General features: G+C 63.5%; 1 protein-coding gene across 1 annotated transcript in view; it reads left to right on the top strand.

Annotated features, from left to right (window-relative positions):
- Nucleotides 1-12359, top strand: part of kcnip1 (Kv channel interacting protein 1) — a 203356-nt gene that overhangs the window by 28822 nt on the left and 162175 nt on the right. The gene's annotated exons all lie outside the window — the stretch shown is intronic.

Here is a 12359-nt window from a genome sequence, read left to right as displayed (position 1 = left end):
GGTGTGACGGTGATGGGGTGGGTGTGACGGTGATGGGGTGGGTGGGTGTGACGGTGATGGGGTGGGTGGGTGTGACGGTGATGGGGTGGGTGGGTGGGTGTGACGGTGATGGGGTGGGTGGGTGGGTGTGACGGTGATGGGGTGGGTGGGTGGGTGTGACGGTGATGGGGTGGGTGTGACGGTGATGGGGTGGGTGGGTGTGACGGTGATGGGGTGGGTGGGTGGGCGTGACGGTGATGGGGTGGGTGGGTGGGCGTGACGGTGATGGGGTGGGTGTGACGGTGATGGGGTGGGTGTGACGGTGATGGGGTGGGTGGGTGTGACGGTGATGGGGTGGGTGTGACGGTGATGGGGTGGGTGGGTGGGTGTGACGGTGATGGGGTGGGTGGGTGTGACGGTGATGGGGTGGGTGGGTGTGACGGTGATGGGGTGGGTGGGTGGGTGTGACGGTGATGGGGTGGGTGGGTGGGTGTGACGGTGATGGGGTGGGTGTGACGGTGATGGGGTGGGGGGGTGGGTGTGACGGTGATGGGGTGGGTGGGTGGGTGTGACGGTGATGGGGTGGGTGGGTGGGTGTGACGGTGATGGGGTGGGTGTGACGGTGATGGGGTGGGTGGGTGTGACGGTGATGGGGTGGGTGGGTGGGTGTGACGGTGATGGGGTGGGTGGGTGTGACGGTGATGGGGTGGGTGGGTGGGTGTGACGGTGATGGGGTGGGTGGGTGTGACGGTGAGGGGGTGGGTGGGTGGGTGTGACGGTGATGGGGTGGGTGGGTGTGACGGTGAGGGGGTGGGTGGGTGGGTGGGTGTGACGGTTATGGGGTGGGTGGGTGGGTGGGTGGGTGTGACGGTGATGGGGTGGGTGGGTGGGTGTGACGGTGATGGGGTGGGTGGGTGGGTGTGACGGTGATGGGGTGGGTGGGTGTGACGGTGATGGGGTGGGTGTGACGGTGATGGGGTGGGGGGGTGGGTGTGACGGTGATGGGGTGGGGGGGTGGGGTGGGTGTGACGGTGATGGGGTGGGGGGTGGGTGTGACGGTGATGGGGTGGGTGGGTGTGACGGAAATGGGGTGGGTGGGTGGGTGGGTGTGACGGTGATGGGGTGGGTGGGTGGGTGGGTGGGTGTGACGGTGATGGGGTGGGTGGGTGTGACGGTGATGGGTGGGTGGGTGTGACGGTGATGGGGTGGGTGTGACGGTGATGGGGGGGTGGGTGTGACGGTGATGGGGTGGGGGGGGGGGTGACGGTGATGGGGTGGGTGTGACGGTGATGGGGTGGGTGGGTGGGTGTGACGGTGATGGGGTGGGTGGGTGGGTGTGACGGTGATGGGGTGGGTGGGTGGGTGTGACGGTGATGGGGTGGGTGTGACGGTGATGGGGTGGGTGGGTGTGACGGTGATGGGGTGGGTGGGTGTGACGGTGATGGGGTGGGTGTGACGGTGATGGGATGGGTGGGTGTGACGGTGATGGGGTGGGTGTGACGGTGGGGGGGGGTGTGACGGTGATGGGGTGGGGGGGTGGGTGTGACGGTGATGGGGTGGGGGGTGGGTGTGACGGTGATGGGGTGGGTGTGATGGTGTGGGGGGGTGGGTGTGACGGTGATGGGGTGGGGGGGGTGGGTGTGACGGTGATGGGGTGGGGGGGGGTGGGTGTGACGGTGATGGGGTGGGGGGGGGGGTGTGACGGTGATGGGGTGGGGGGGTGGGGGGGTGTGACGGTGATGGGGTGGGGGGGGTGGGTGTGACGGTGATGGGGTGGGGGGGTGAATGTGACGGTGATGGGGTGGGGGGGTGGGTGTGACGGTGATGGGGTGGGGGGGTGGGTGTGACGGTGATGGGGTGGTGGGTGGGTGTGACGGGATGGGTGGGTGGGTGTGACGGTGATGGGGTGGGTGGGTGTGACGGTGATGGGGTGGGTGGGTGGGTGTGACGGTGATGGGGTGGGTGGGTGGGTGTGACGGTGATGGGGTGGGTGGGTGGGTGTGACGGTGATGGGGTGGGTGGGTGGGTGTGACGGTGATGGGGTGGGGGGGTGGGTGTGACGGTGATGGGGTGGGGGGGTGGGTGTGACGGTGATGGGGTGGGGGGGTGGGTGTGACGGTGATGGGGTGGGGGGGTGGGTGTGACGGTGATGGGGTGGGGGGGTGGGTGTGACGGTGATGGGGTGGGGGGGTGGGTGTGACGGTGATGGGGTGGGGGTGGTGACGGTGATGGGGTGGGTGTGACGGTGATGGGGTGGGGGGTGGGTGTGACGGTGATGGGGTGGGGGGGGTGACGGTGATGGGGTGGGGGGTGGGTGTGACGGTGATGGGGTGGGGTGGGTGTGACGGTGATGGGGTGGGTGGGTGGGTGTGACGGTGATGGGTGGGTGGGTGGGTGTGACGGTGATGGGGTGGGTGGGTGGGTGTGACGGTGATGGGGTGGGTGGGTGTGACGGTGATGGGTGGGTGGGTGTGACGGTGATGGGGTGGGTGGTGGGTGTGACGGTGATGGGGTGGGTGGGTGGGTGTGACGGTGATGGGGTGGGTGGGTGGGTGTGACGGTGATGGGGTGGGTGGGTGGGTGTGACGGTTATGGGGTGGGGTGGGTGGGTGTGACGGTGATGGGTGGGTGGTGGGTGGGTGGGTGTGACGGTGATGGGGTGGGTGGGTGGGTGGGTGTGACGGTGATGGGTGGGTGGGTGGGTGGGTGTGACGGTGATGGGGTGGGTGGGTGGGTGTGACGGTGATGGGGTGGGTGGGTGGGTGTGACGGTGATGGGTGGGTGGGTGTGACGGTGATGGGGTGGGTGTGACGGTGATGGGTGGGGGGGTGGGTGTGACGGTGATGGGGTGGGGGGGTGGGGTGGGTGTGATGGTGATGGGGTGGGGGGTGGGTGTGACGGTGATGGGGTGGGTGGGTGTGACGGTGATGGGGTGGGTGGGTGGGTGTGACGGTGATGGGGTGGGTGGGTGTGACGGTGATGGGGTGGGTGGGTGTGACGGTGATGGGGTGGGTGTGACGGTGATGGGGGGGGTGGGTGTGACGGTGATGGGGTGGGGGGGGGGGTGACGGTGATGGGGTGGTGGGTGTGACGGTGATGGGTGGGTGGGTGTGACGGTGATGGGGTGGGTGGGTGGGTGTGACGGTGATGGGGTGGGTGGGTGGGTGTGACGGGTGATGGGGGTGGGTGGGGTGGGTGTGACGGTGATGGGGTGGGTGGGTGGGTGTGACGGTGATGGGGTGGGTGGGTGGGGTGTGACGGTGATGGGGTGGGGGTGGGGGTGTTGACGGTGATGGGGTGGGGGGGTGGGTGTGACGGTGATGGGGTGGGGGGTGGGTGTGACGGTGATGGGGTGGGGGGGTGGGTGTGACGGTGATGGGGTTGGGGGGGTGGGTGTGACGGTGATGGGGTGGGGGGGTGGGTGTGACGGTGAATGGGTGGGGGTGGGTGTGACGGTGATGGGGTGGGGGAGTGGGTGTGACGGTGATGGGTGGGGGGTGGGTGTGACGGTGATGGGGTGGGGGGGTGGGTGTGACGGTGATGGGGTGGGGGGGTGGGTGTGACGGTGATGGGGTGGGGGGGGTGGGTGTGACGGTGATGGGGTGGGGGGGTGGGTGTGACGGTGATGGGGTGGGGGGGTGGGTGTGACGGTGATGGGGTGGGGGGGTGGGTGTGACGGTGATGGGGTGGGGGGTGGGTGTGACGGTGATGGGGTGGGGGGTGGGTGTGACGGTGATGGGGTGGGGGGGTGGGTGTGACGGTGATGGGTGGGGGGGTGGGTGGTGACGGTGATGGGGTGGGGGAGTGGGTGTGACGGTGATGGGGTGGGGGGTGGGTGTGACGGTGATGGGGTGGGGGGGTGGGTGTGACGGTGATGTGGTGGGGGTGGGTGTGACGGTGATGGGGTGTGGGGGGGGTGGGGTGTGGACGGTGATGGGGTGGGGGGGTGGGTGTGACGGTGATGGGTGGGGGGTGGGTGTGACGGTGATGGTGGGGGGGTGGGTGTGATGGTGATGGGTGGGGGGGGTTGGGTGTGACGGTGATGGGTGGGGGGTGGGTGTGACGGTGATGGGGGTGGGGGGGTGACGGTGATGGGGTGGGTGGGGGTGACGGTGATGGGGTGGGTGTGACGGTGATGGGGTGGGGGGGTGGGTGTGACGGTGATGGGGTGGGGGGGTGGGTGTGACGGTGATGGGTGGGGGGGTGGGTGTGACGGTGATGGGGTGGGTGGGTGGGTGTGACGGTGGATGGGGTGGGTTGGGTGGTGTGACGGTGATGGGTGGGTGGGTGGGTGTGACGGTGATGGGGTGGGTGGGTGGGTGTGACGGTGATGGGGTGGGTGGGTGTGACGGTGATGGGGTGGGTGTGACGGTGATGGGGTGGGGGGGTGGGTGTGACGGGTTGGATGGGGTGGGGGGTGGGTGTGACGGTGATGGGGTGGGGGGGTGGGGTGGGTGTGACGGTGATGGGGTGGGGGGGTGGGTGTGACGGTGATGGGGTGGGTGGGTGTGACGGTGATGGGGTGGGTGGGTGGGTGTGACGGTGATGGGGTGGGTGGGTGTGACGGTGATGGGGTGGGTGGGTGTGACGGTGGATGGGGTTGGGTGGGTGTGACGGTGATGGGGTGGGTGTGACGGTGATGGGGGGGGGTGGGTGTGACGGTGATGGGGTGGGGGGGGGGTGACGGTGATGGGGTGGGTGGGTGTGACGGTGATGGGGTGGGTGGGTGTGACGGTGATGGGGTGGGTGGGGTGTGACGGTGATGGGGTGGGTGGGTGGGTGTGACGGTGATGGGGTGGGTGGGTGGGTGTGACGGTGATGGGGTGGGTGGGTGGGTGTGACGGTGATGGGGTGGGTGGGTGTGACGGTGATGGGGTGGGTGGGTGTGACGGTGATGGGGTGGGTGGGTGTGACGGTGATGGGGTGGGTGGTGGGTGTGACGGTGATGGGGTGGGTGTGACGGTGATGGGTGGGTGGGTTGTGACGGTGATGGGGTGGGTGGGTGTGACGGTGATGGGGTGGGTGTGACGGTGATGGGATGGGTGGGTGTGACGGTGATGGGGTGGGTGTGACGGTGGGGGGGGGTGTGACGGTGATGGGGTGGAGGGGGTGGGTGTGACGGTGATGGGGTGGGGGGTGGGTGTGACGGTGATGGGGTGGGTGTGATGGTGGTGGGGGGGTGGGTGTGACGGTGATGGGGTGGGGGGGGTGGGTGTGACGGTGATGGGGGTTGGGGGGGGGTGGGTGTGACGGTGATGGGGTGGGGGGGGTGGGTGTGACGGTGATGGGGTGGGGGGTGGGTGTGACGGTGATGGGGTGGGTGGGTGTGACGGTGATGGGGTGGGTGGGTGGGTGTGACGGTGATGGGGTGGGTGGGTGGGTGTGACGGTGATGGGGTGGGTGGGTGTGACGGTGATGGGGTGGGTGGGTGGTGGGTGTGACGGTGATGGGGTGGGTGGGTGGGTGTGACGGTGATGGGGTGGGTGGGTGTGACGGTGATGGGGTGGGTGGGTGGGTGTGACGGTGATGGGGTGGGTGGGTGGGTGTGACGGTGATGGGGTGGGTGGGTGTGACGGTGAGGGTGGGGTGTGACGGTGATGGGGGGGTGGGTGTGACGGTGATGGGGTGGGGGGGTGGGTGTGACGGTGATGGGGTGGGGGGGTGGGTGTGACGGTGATGGGGTGGGGGGGGTGGGTGTGACGGTGATGGGGTGGGGGGGTGGGTGTGACGGTGATGGGGTGGGGGGGTGGGTGTGACGGTGATGGGGTGGGTGGGTGGTGACGGTGATGGGGTGGGTGGGTGGGTGTGACGGTGATGGGGTGGGTGGGTGGGTGTGACGGTGATGGGGTGGGTGGGTGGGTGTGACGGTGATGGGGTGGGATGGGTGGGTGGTGACGGTGATGGGGTGGGTGGGTGTGACGGTGATGGGGTGGGTGGGTGTGACGGTGATGGGGTGGGTGGGTGTGACGGTGATGGGGGTGGGTGTGACGGTGATGGGGGGGGTGGGTGTGATGGTGATGGGGTGGGGGGGGGGTGACGGTGATGGGGTGGTGGGTGTGACGGTGTGGGTGGGTGGGTGTGACGGTGATGGGTGGGTGGGTGGGTGTGACGTGTGGGTGGGTGGGTGGGTGTGACGGTGATGGGTGGGTGGGTGGGTGTGACGGTGATGGGGTGGGTGGGTGGGTGTGACGGTGATGGGGTGGGTGGGTGGGTGTGACGGTGATGGGGTGGGTGGGTGTGACGGTGATGGGGTGGGTGGGTGGGTGTGACGGTGATGGGGTGGGTGGGTGTGACGGTGATGGGGTGGGTGGGTGGGTGTGACGGTGATGGGGTGGGTGGGTGTGACGGTGATGGGGTGGGTGTGACGGTGATGGGGTGGGTGGGTGTGACGGTGATGGGGTGGGTGGGTGTGACGGTGATGGGGTGGGTGTGACGGTGATGGGATGGGTGGGTGTGACGGTGATGGGGTGGGTGTGACGGTGGGGGGGGGGTGTGACGGTGATGGGGTGGGGGGTGGGTGTGACGGTGATGGGGTGGGGGGGGTGGGTGTGACGGTGATGGGGTGGGTGTGATGGTGTGGGGGGGTGGGTGTGACGGTGATGGGGTGGGGGGGTGGGTGTGACGGTGATGGGGTGGGGGGGGGTGTGACGGTGAGGGTGTGGGGGGGGTGGGTGTGACGGTGATTGGGGTGGGGGGGTGGGTGTGACGGTGATGGGGTGGGGGGGTGGGTGTGACGGTGATGGGTGGGGGGGGGTGGGTGTGACGGTGATGGGTGGGTGGGTGTGACGGTGATGGGGTGGGTGGGTGGAGTGTGACGGTGATTGGGGTGGGTGGGTGGGGTGTGACCGGTGATGGGTGGGGGGGGTGCGGGTGATGGGGTGGGGTGGGTGTGACGGTGATGGTGGGGTGGGGGGGTGGGTGTGACGGTGGATAGGGGTGGGGGGGTGGGTGTGACGGTGATGGGGGTGGCGGGGTTGGGGTGGTGACGGTGATGGGGTGGGTGGGGTGGGTGGTGACGGTGGATGGGGTGGGGGGGTGGGTTGTGACGGTGATGGGGTGGGTTGGGTGGATGTGACGGTGATGGGGGGGTGGGTGGTGACGGTGATGGGGTTGGGGGGGGGTGGTGACGGTGGGGGGGTGGGTGTGACGGTGATGGGGATTGGGGGGGTGTGTGTGACGGTGATGGGTGGGGGGGTGGGTGTGACGGTGAAATGGGGTGTGACGTATGGGGTGGGGGGTGGGTGTGACGGTGATGGGGTGGGGGGTGGGTGGTGACGGTGATGGGGTTGGGGGGGTGGGTGTGACGTGATGGGGTGGGGGGGGTGGGTGGTGAGACGGTGATGGGGTGGGGGGTGGGTTGTGACGGTGATGGGGTGGGGGAGTGGGTGTGACGGTGATGGGGTGGGGGGGTGGGTGTGACGGTGAATGGGGTGGGGGGGTGGTGTGACGGTGAATGGGGTGGGGGGGTGGGTTGTGACGGTGATGGGGTGGGGGTGGGTTGACGGTGATGGGGTGGGGGGGTGGGTGTGACGGTGAGTGGGGTGGGGGGGTGGGTGTGACGGTGATTGGGGTGGGGAGGGGTGGGTGTGACGAGTGATGGGTGGGTGGGGTGATGGTGATGGGTGGGTGACGGTGACGGTGATGGGGTGGGTGTGACGGTTGATTGGGTGTGGGGGGTGGGGTGTGACGGTGATGGGGTGGGGGGGTGGGGTGTGACGGTGTGGGGTGGGGGGTGGGTGTGACGGTTGATGGGGTGGGTGGGTGGGTGTGACGGTGATGGGCGTGGGTGGGTGGGTGTGACGGTGATGACGGTGATGGGGTGGGGTGGTGGGTGTGACGGTGATGGGGTGGGTGGGTGGGTGTGACGGTGATGGGGTGGGTGGTGACGGTGATGTGACGTGATGGGGTGGGTGGGTGGGTTGTGTTGACGGTGATGGGGTGGGTGGGTGGGTGTGACGGTGTGGGGTGGGTGACGGTGATGGTGGGTGGGTGGGTGTGGACGGTGATGGGGTGGGTGGGTGGTGTGACGGTGATGGGGTGGGTGGGTGTGAACGGTGAATGGTGGTGGGTGGGTGTTGACGGTGATGGGGTGGGTGGGTGGGTGGGTGTGACGGTGATGGGGTGGTGGTGGGTGTGAACGTGATTGGGTGGGTGGGTGGGTGTGACGGTGATGGGGTGGGTGGGTGTGACGGTGAGTGGGGTGGGTGGGTGTGACGGTGATGGGGTGGGTGGGTGTGCGGTGATGGGTGGGTGGGTGTTGGATGGTGGGGGGTGGGTTGGTGGATGGTGATGGTGATGGGGTGGGTGGGTGGGTGGTGGATGGTGACTGGGTTGGGTGGGTGGGTGGGTGTGATTGGTGGATGGGGTGGGTGGGTGGGTGGGTGTGGATGGTGATGGGGTGGGTGGGTTGGGTGTGATGGTGATGGGGTGGGTGGGTGGGGGTGTTGACGGTGATGGGGTGGTGGGGTGGTGGGTGTTGACGGTGGATTGGGAGTGGGTGGGGTGGGTGGGTGTGACGGTGATGGGGTGGGTGGGTTGGGTGTCGATGGTGATGGGGTGGGTGTGCGGATGGGTGTGACGGTGATGGGGTGGGTGTGACGGTGATGGGGTGTGGGTGGGTGTGACGGTGATGGGGTGGTGGTGTGACGGTGATGGGGTGGGTGGGTGGGTGTGACGGTGATTGGGGTGGGTGGGTGGGTGGGTGGGTTGACGTGTGGGTGGGGTGTGACGGTGATGGGTGGGTGGGTGTGACGGTGATGGGGTGGGTGGTGTGGGTGTGGGTGGGTGGGTGTGACGGTGATGGGGTGGGGGGTGGGTGGTGACGGTGAATGGGGTGGGTGGGTGGGTTGTGACGGTGATGGGTGGGTGGGTGGGTGTGACGGTGATGGGGTGGTGTGATGGTGATGGGGTGGTGGGTGGCTGTGACTGGTGATTGGGGTGGGTGGGTGTGACGGTGATGGGTGGGTGGGTGGGTGTGACGGTGATGGGGTGGGTGGGTGGGTGTGACGGTGATGGGGTTGGGTGGGGTGTGACGGTGATGGGGTGGGTGGGTGTGACGGTGATGGGTGGGTGGGGTGTGACGGTGATGGGGTGGGTGGGTGTGACGGGTGATGGGTGGGTGGGTGTGACGGTGATGGGGTGGGTGGGGTGGGTGTGACGGTGATGGGTGGGGTGGGTGGGTGTGACGGTGATGGGGGGTGGGTGTGTGACGGTTGATGGGGTGGGTGGGTGGGGTGTGACGGTGATGGGGTGGGTGGGTGGGTGTGACGGTGATGGGGTGGGTGGGTGGTTGTGACGGTGATGGGGGTGGGTGGTGGGTGTGACGGTGATGGGTGGGTGGGTGGGTGTGACGGTGATGGGGTGGGTGGGTGGGTGTGACGGTGATGGGTGGTGACGGTGATGGGGTGGGTGGGTGTGACGGTGATGGGGTGGGTGGTGGGTGTGACGGTGATGGGGTTGGTGGTGGGTTTTGTGTGACGGTGATGGGGTGGGTGGGTGTGATGGTGATTGGGTGGGTGGGTGTGACGGTGATGGGGTGGGTGGGGTGATGGGGGTGGGTGGGTGTGACGGTGATGGGGTGGGTGGGTGTGACGGTGATGGGGTGGGTGGGTGGGTGGGTGTGACGGTGATGGGGTGGGTGGTGTGACGGTGATGGGGTGGGTGGTGTGTGACGGTGATGGGTTGGGTGGGTGGGTTGGTGTGACGGTGATGGGTTGGGTGGGTGGGTGTGACGGTGATGGGGTGGGTGTGACGGTGATGGGGTGGGTGGGTGTGACGGTGATGGGGTGGGTGGGTGGGTGTGACGGTGATGGGGTGGGTGGGTGTGACGGTTGATGGGTGGGTGGGTGTGGACGGTGATGGGGTGGGTGGGTGTGACGGTGATGGGGTGGGGTGGGTGTGACGGTGATGGGGTGGGTGGGTGGGTGTGACGGTGATGGGGTGGGTGGGTGGGTGTGACGGTGATGGGGTGGGTGGGTGGGTGTGACGGTGATGGGGTGGGTGGGTGGGTGTGACGGTGATGGGGTGGGTGGGTGGGTGTGACGGTGATGGGGTGGGTGGGTGGGTGTGACGGTGGGGTGCCCACTGTTTGTCACTGGGTGACTTCGACTCAAGGTTAGGAAAAGTGGGTGGAGCCACCAACCACCAATCACAATTCACCTATTGACTTTTATTGGTTTAAATTTTAATTGCTGCCGTTCTTTAACTATTAATCCTAGGGCTCCTAAACTTCACAGAGTTAGTCACTGGGTAACTACAGTTCCAGGTTAGAAAAAGGGGGTGGAGCCACCAACCGCCAATCAGATGTTGCTGACTTTCAGTGGGGAAATTTGAGTTGCTGCCATTCAGACACTATTAAAACCAGGGTCCCCAAACTTTGCACAGTGGTTTTTACTATATAACTGTGGTCCAAGGTTAGAGAAAGTGGGCGGAGCCAACAACAGATCAGATTTCATTCAGTGACTTCATGTTTTTCAACCCAACATGAAGTTTGTTCTCAAACTTCCCTTTCTAGTTCTCTTCTGCTATTTCTCTTTTCCCAGCCTTACACTTTTATCGTCTTTTATGTTTTCTACTCTTTTTTTCTTTCTTTCTAGACGTTCTTATTTTTTACCATTCCCTTTCTCTTTTCCTTTTTTTCTCTACTTCCAGATTTTCCTCTGCTCTTCCCAACTTTTTCCCCTCTCTTCAACACTTCTGCAATCTCAGATCTCACTGTAACAGTGACGTTTTATCAGCTGATGGCTTGGTGAAAGTTGCACAGGCAGTGCAGGATATACAAAGCAGGCATCCCTAGGCCAGACAGCCCCTGTCATAGCTTGTCGCCCCCCTGCAGAGATTTGTCGGGTCCTGAGCACTGGGGATTTGGCATGTGGTGAGTTTAAAGAACTATCAATCCCCTGCATGTTCCCAGTGCTTCCAGTACTAATTTAGATGCAGCTGGGCTGCATGCCACCCCTAAGATCTTGTCACCCTAGGCCAGAGCCTTTGTGGCCTTTGCACAAATCCAGGCCTGAATGCAGGGAATTGCCCTGTGTGCCACTGCTCTAAAAATGGATAAGGAACAATGATAAGGGCAGATAGAAAAAAGAGTGCCAAGCCAACAGTGCTAGCAAAAAGACTTAACTCTGTATACCTCCCAACAATCTTCCATAGCCATGCCCAGTTACCACCAGACATGCACTGCTCCACTGAAACTCTTCCTACTTTCCATCTCATTGCTAAGCCCAGTGTTGTAATTATTGTATAACAGGCCCCTCCGCAGAAAATAAATCTTCAGAGGGGCCCAGCGCTCAGTAACCTTTCTCGCCCCACTGGCCACCGGCCCACTCCCCACCCCCTGCCAGAGTTTTACCTTAAGACACAAGTGAAGGAAGACTCTCCTGTAAACCAGTTAAACTTTATTTGTGTGACTTCAATACTGCACTCTTCTCCTTTCTAAACTTCCCCTGACAAAGACTTCTTTCCCTCACCTTCTCACTGCCAAAATGGCTGCTCTATTTCCTGTTCCTCCTTCCTTTATTCACTTTACTATCTTACTCAACTTTATTATTTCACCTTAGAACACACTGCCACCTAGTGCTAAACTAATTTGTATTAACTATTAACATTTCACATTTAACATTTCCTTACAAGTGCCTTCCACCCACTTATGTTTTCACTCCCTGCTCGTAGATTGGGGAGGAGAGAGTTCTTTACTGCTGTAGAGGAATCAGACCCCTTGGTACTGGGCCCCCCCCTGTTCCTCGGGCCCCTGGGCCTGCTTCCTCTATAGTTACACAACTGGCTGAGCCTCACATTCCAGACTGTGTGCCTCTGTAATGGCTTTGCTCTGGATTTGCAGAGACTACATTGTTCAATTGTTCATCCCACCTGCACACAGGTAAAGGGGTTATGTAATAAAATGTGCAAAGTTTTCTACAGGTCTGGGTACCTATAGCAACCAGTTCAATAGGTAGCATTTACTGGGAACTGTTTAGAAGCAAATCTTATTGGTTGCTGTGGGTCAGCAAACCATTTAAACATTTATTATATTGCCCCATGTACTTGTGGGTGTGCGGTGGGGTGTTTGTGAGAGGTGCAGAGTGACTTTCATCCCATTGCAGTGCCAAGTGAGCATAAACTCAATGCAGTGGGAAATGTAAGGGTTATTCTGCTTCTTAGTGCTCTGTAAATGTGGAACATCAGTGTAATAACTCAGCAGTTTTAACTGGCAAACCATAGTATTAAAAGATCTAGCCTCAAGGGATCTTGCAATGATATCAGCTGCAAATTAGATCAAATTCAACTCAATATATACGCTACTGGCTTCTTTTTATTTATTATTTATTCTCCTATTCCCCAGCTGTTTAGGGTTAGCATTATATATGCTGTGGGTAAAC

This window comes from Xenopus tropicalis, chromosome 3 (genome assembly GCF_000004195.4).
Source record: "Xenopus tropicalis strain Nigerian chromosome 3, UCB_Xtro_10.0, whole genome shotgun sequence".
Classification (NCBI taxonomy): Eukaryota; Metazoa; Chordata; class Amphibia; order Anura; family Pipidae; genus Xenopus; species Xenopus tropicalis.
Note: the sequence above shows the minus strand (reverse complement) of the source record. Positions and strands in the feature narration are given on the sequence as shown.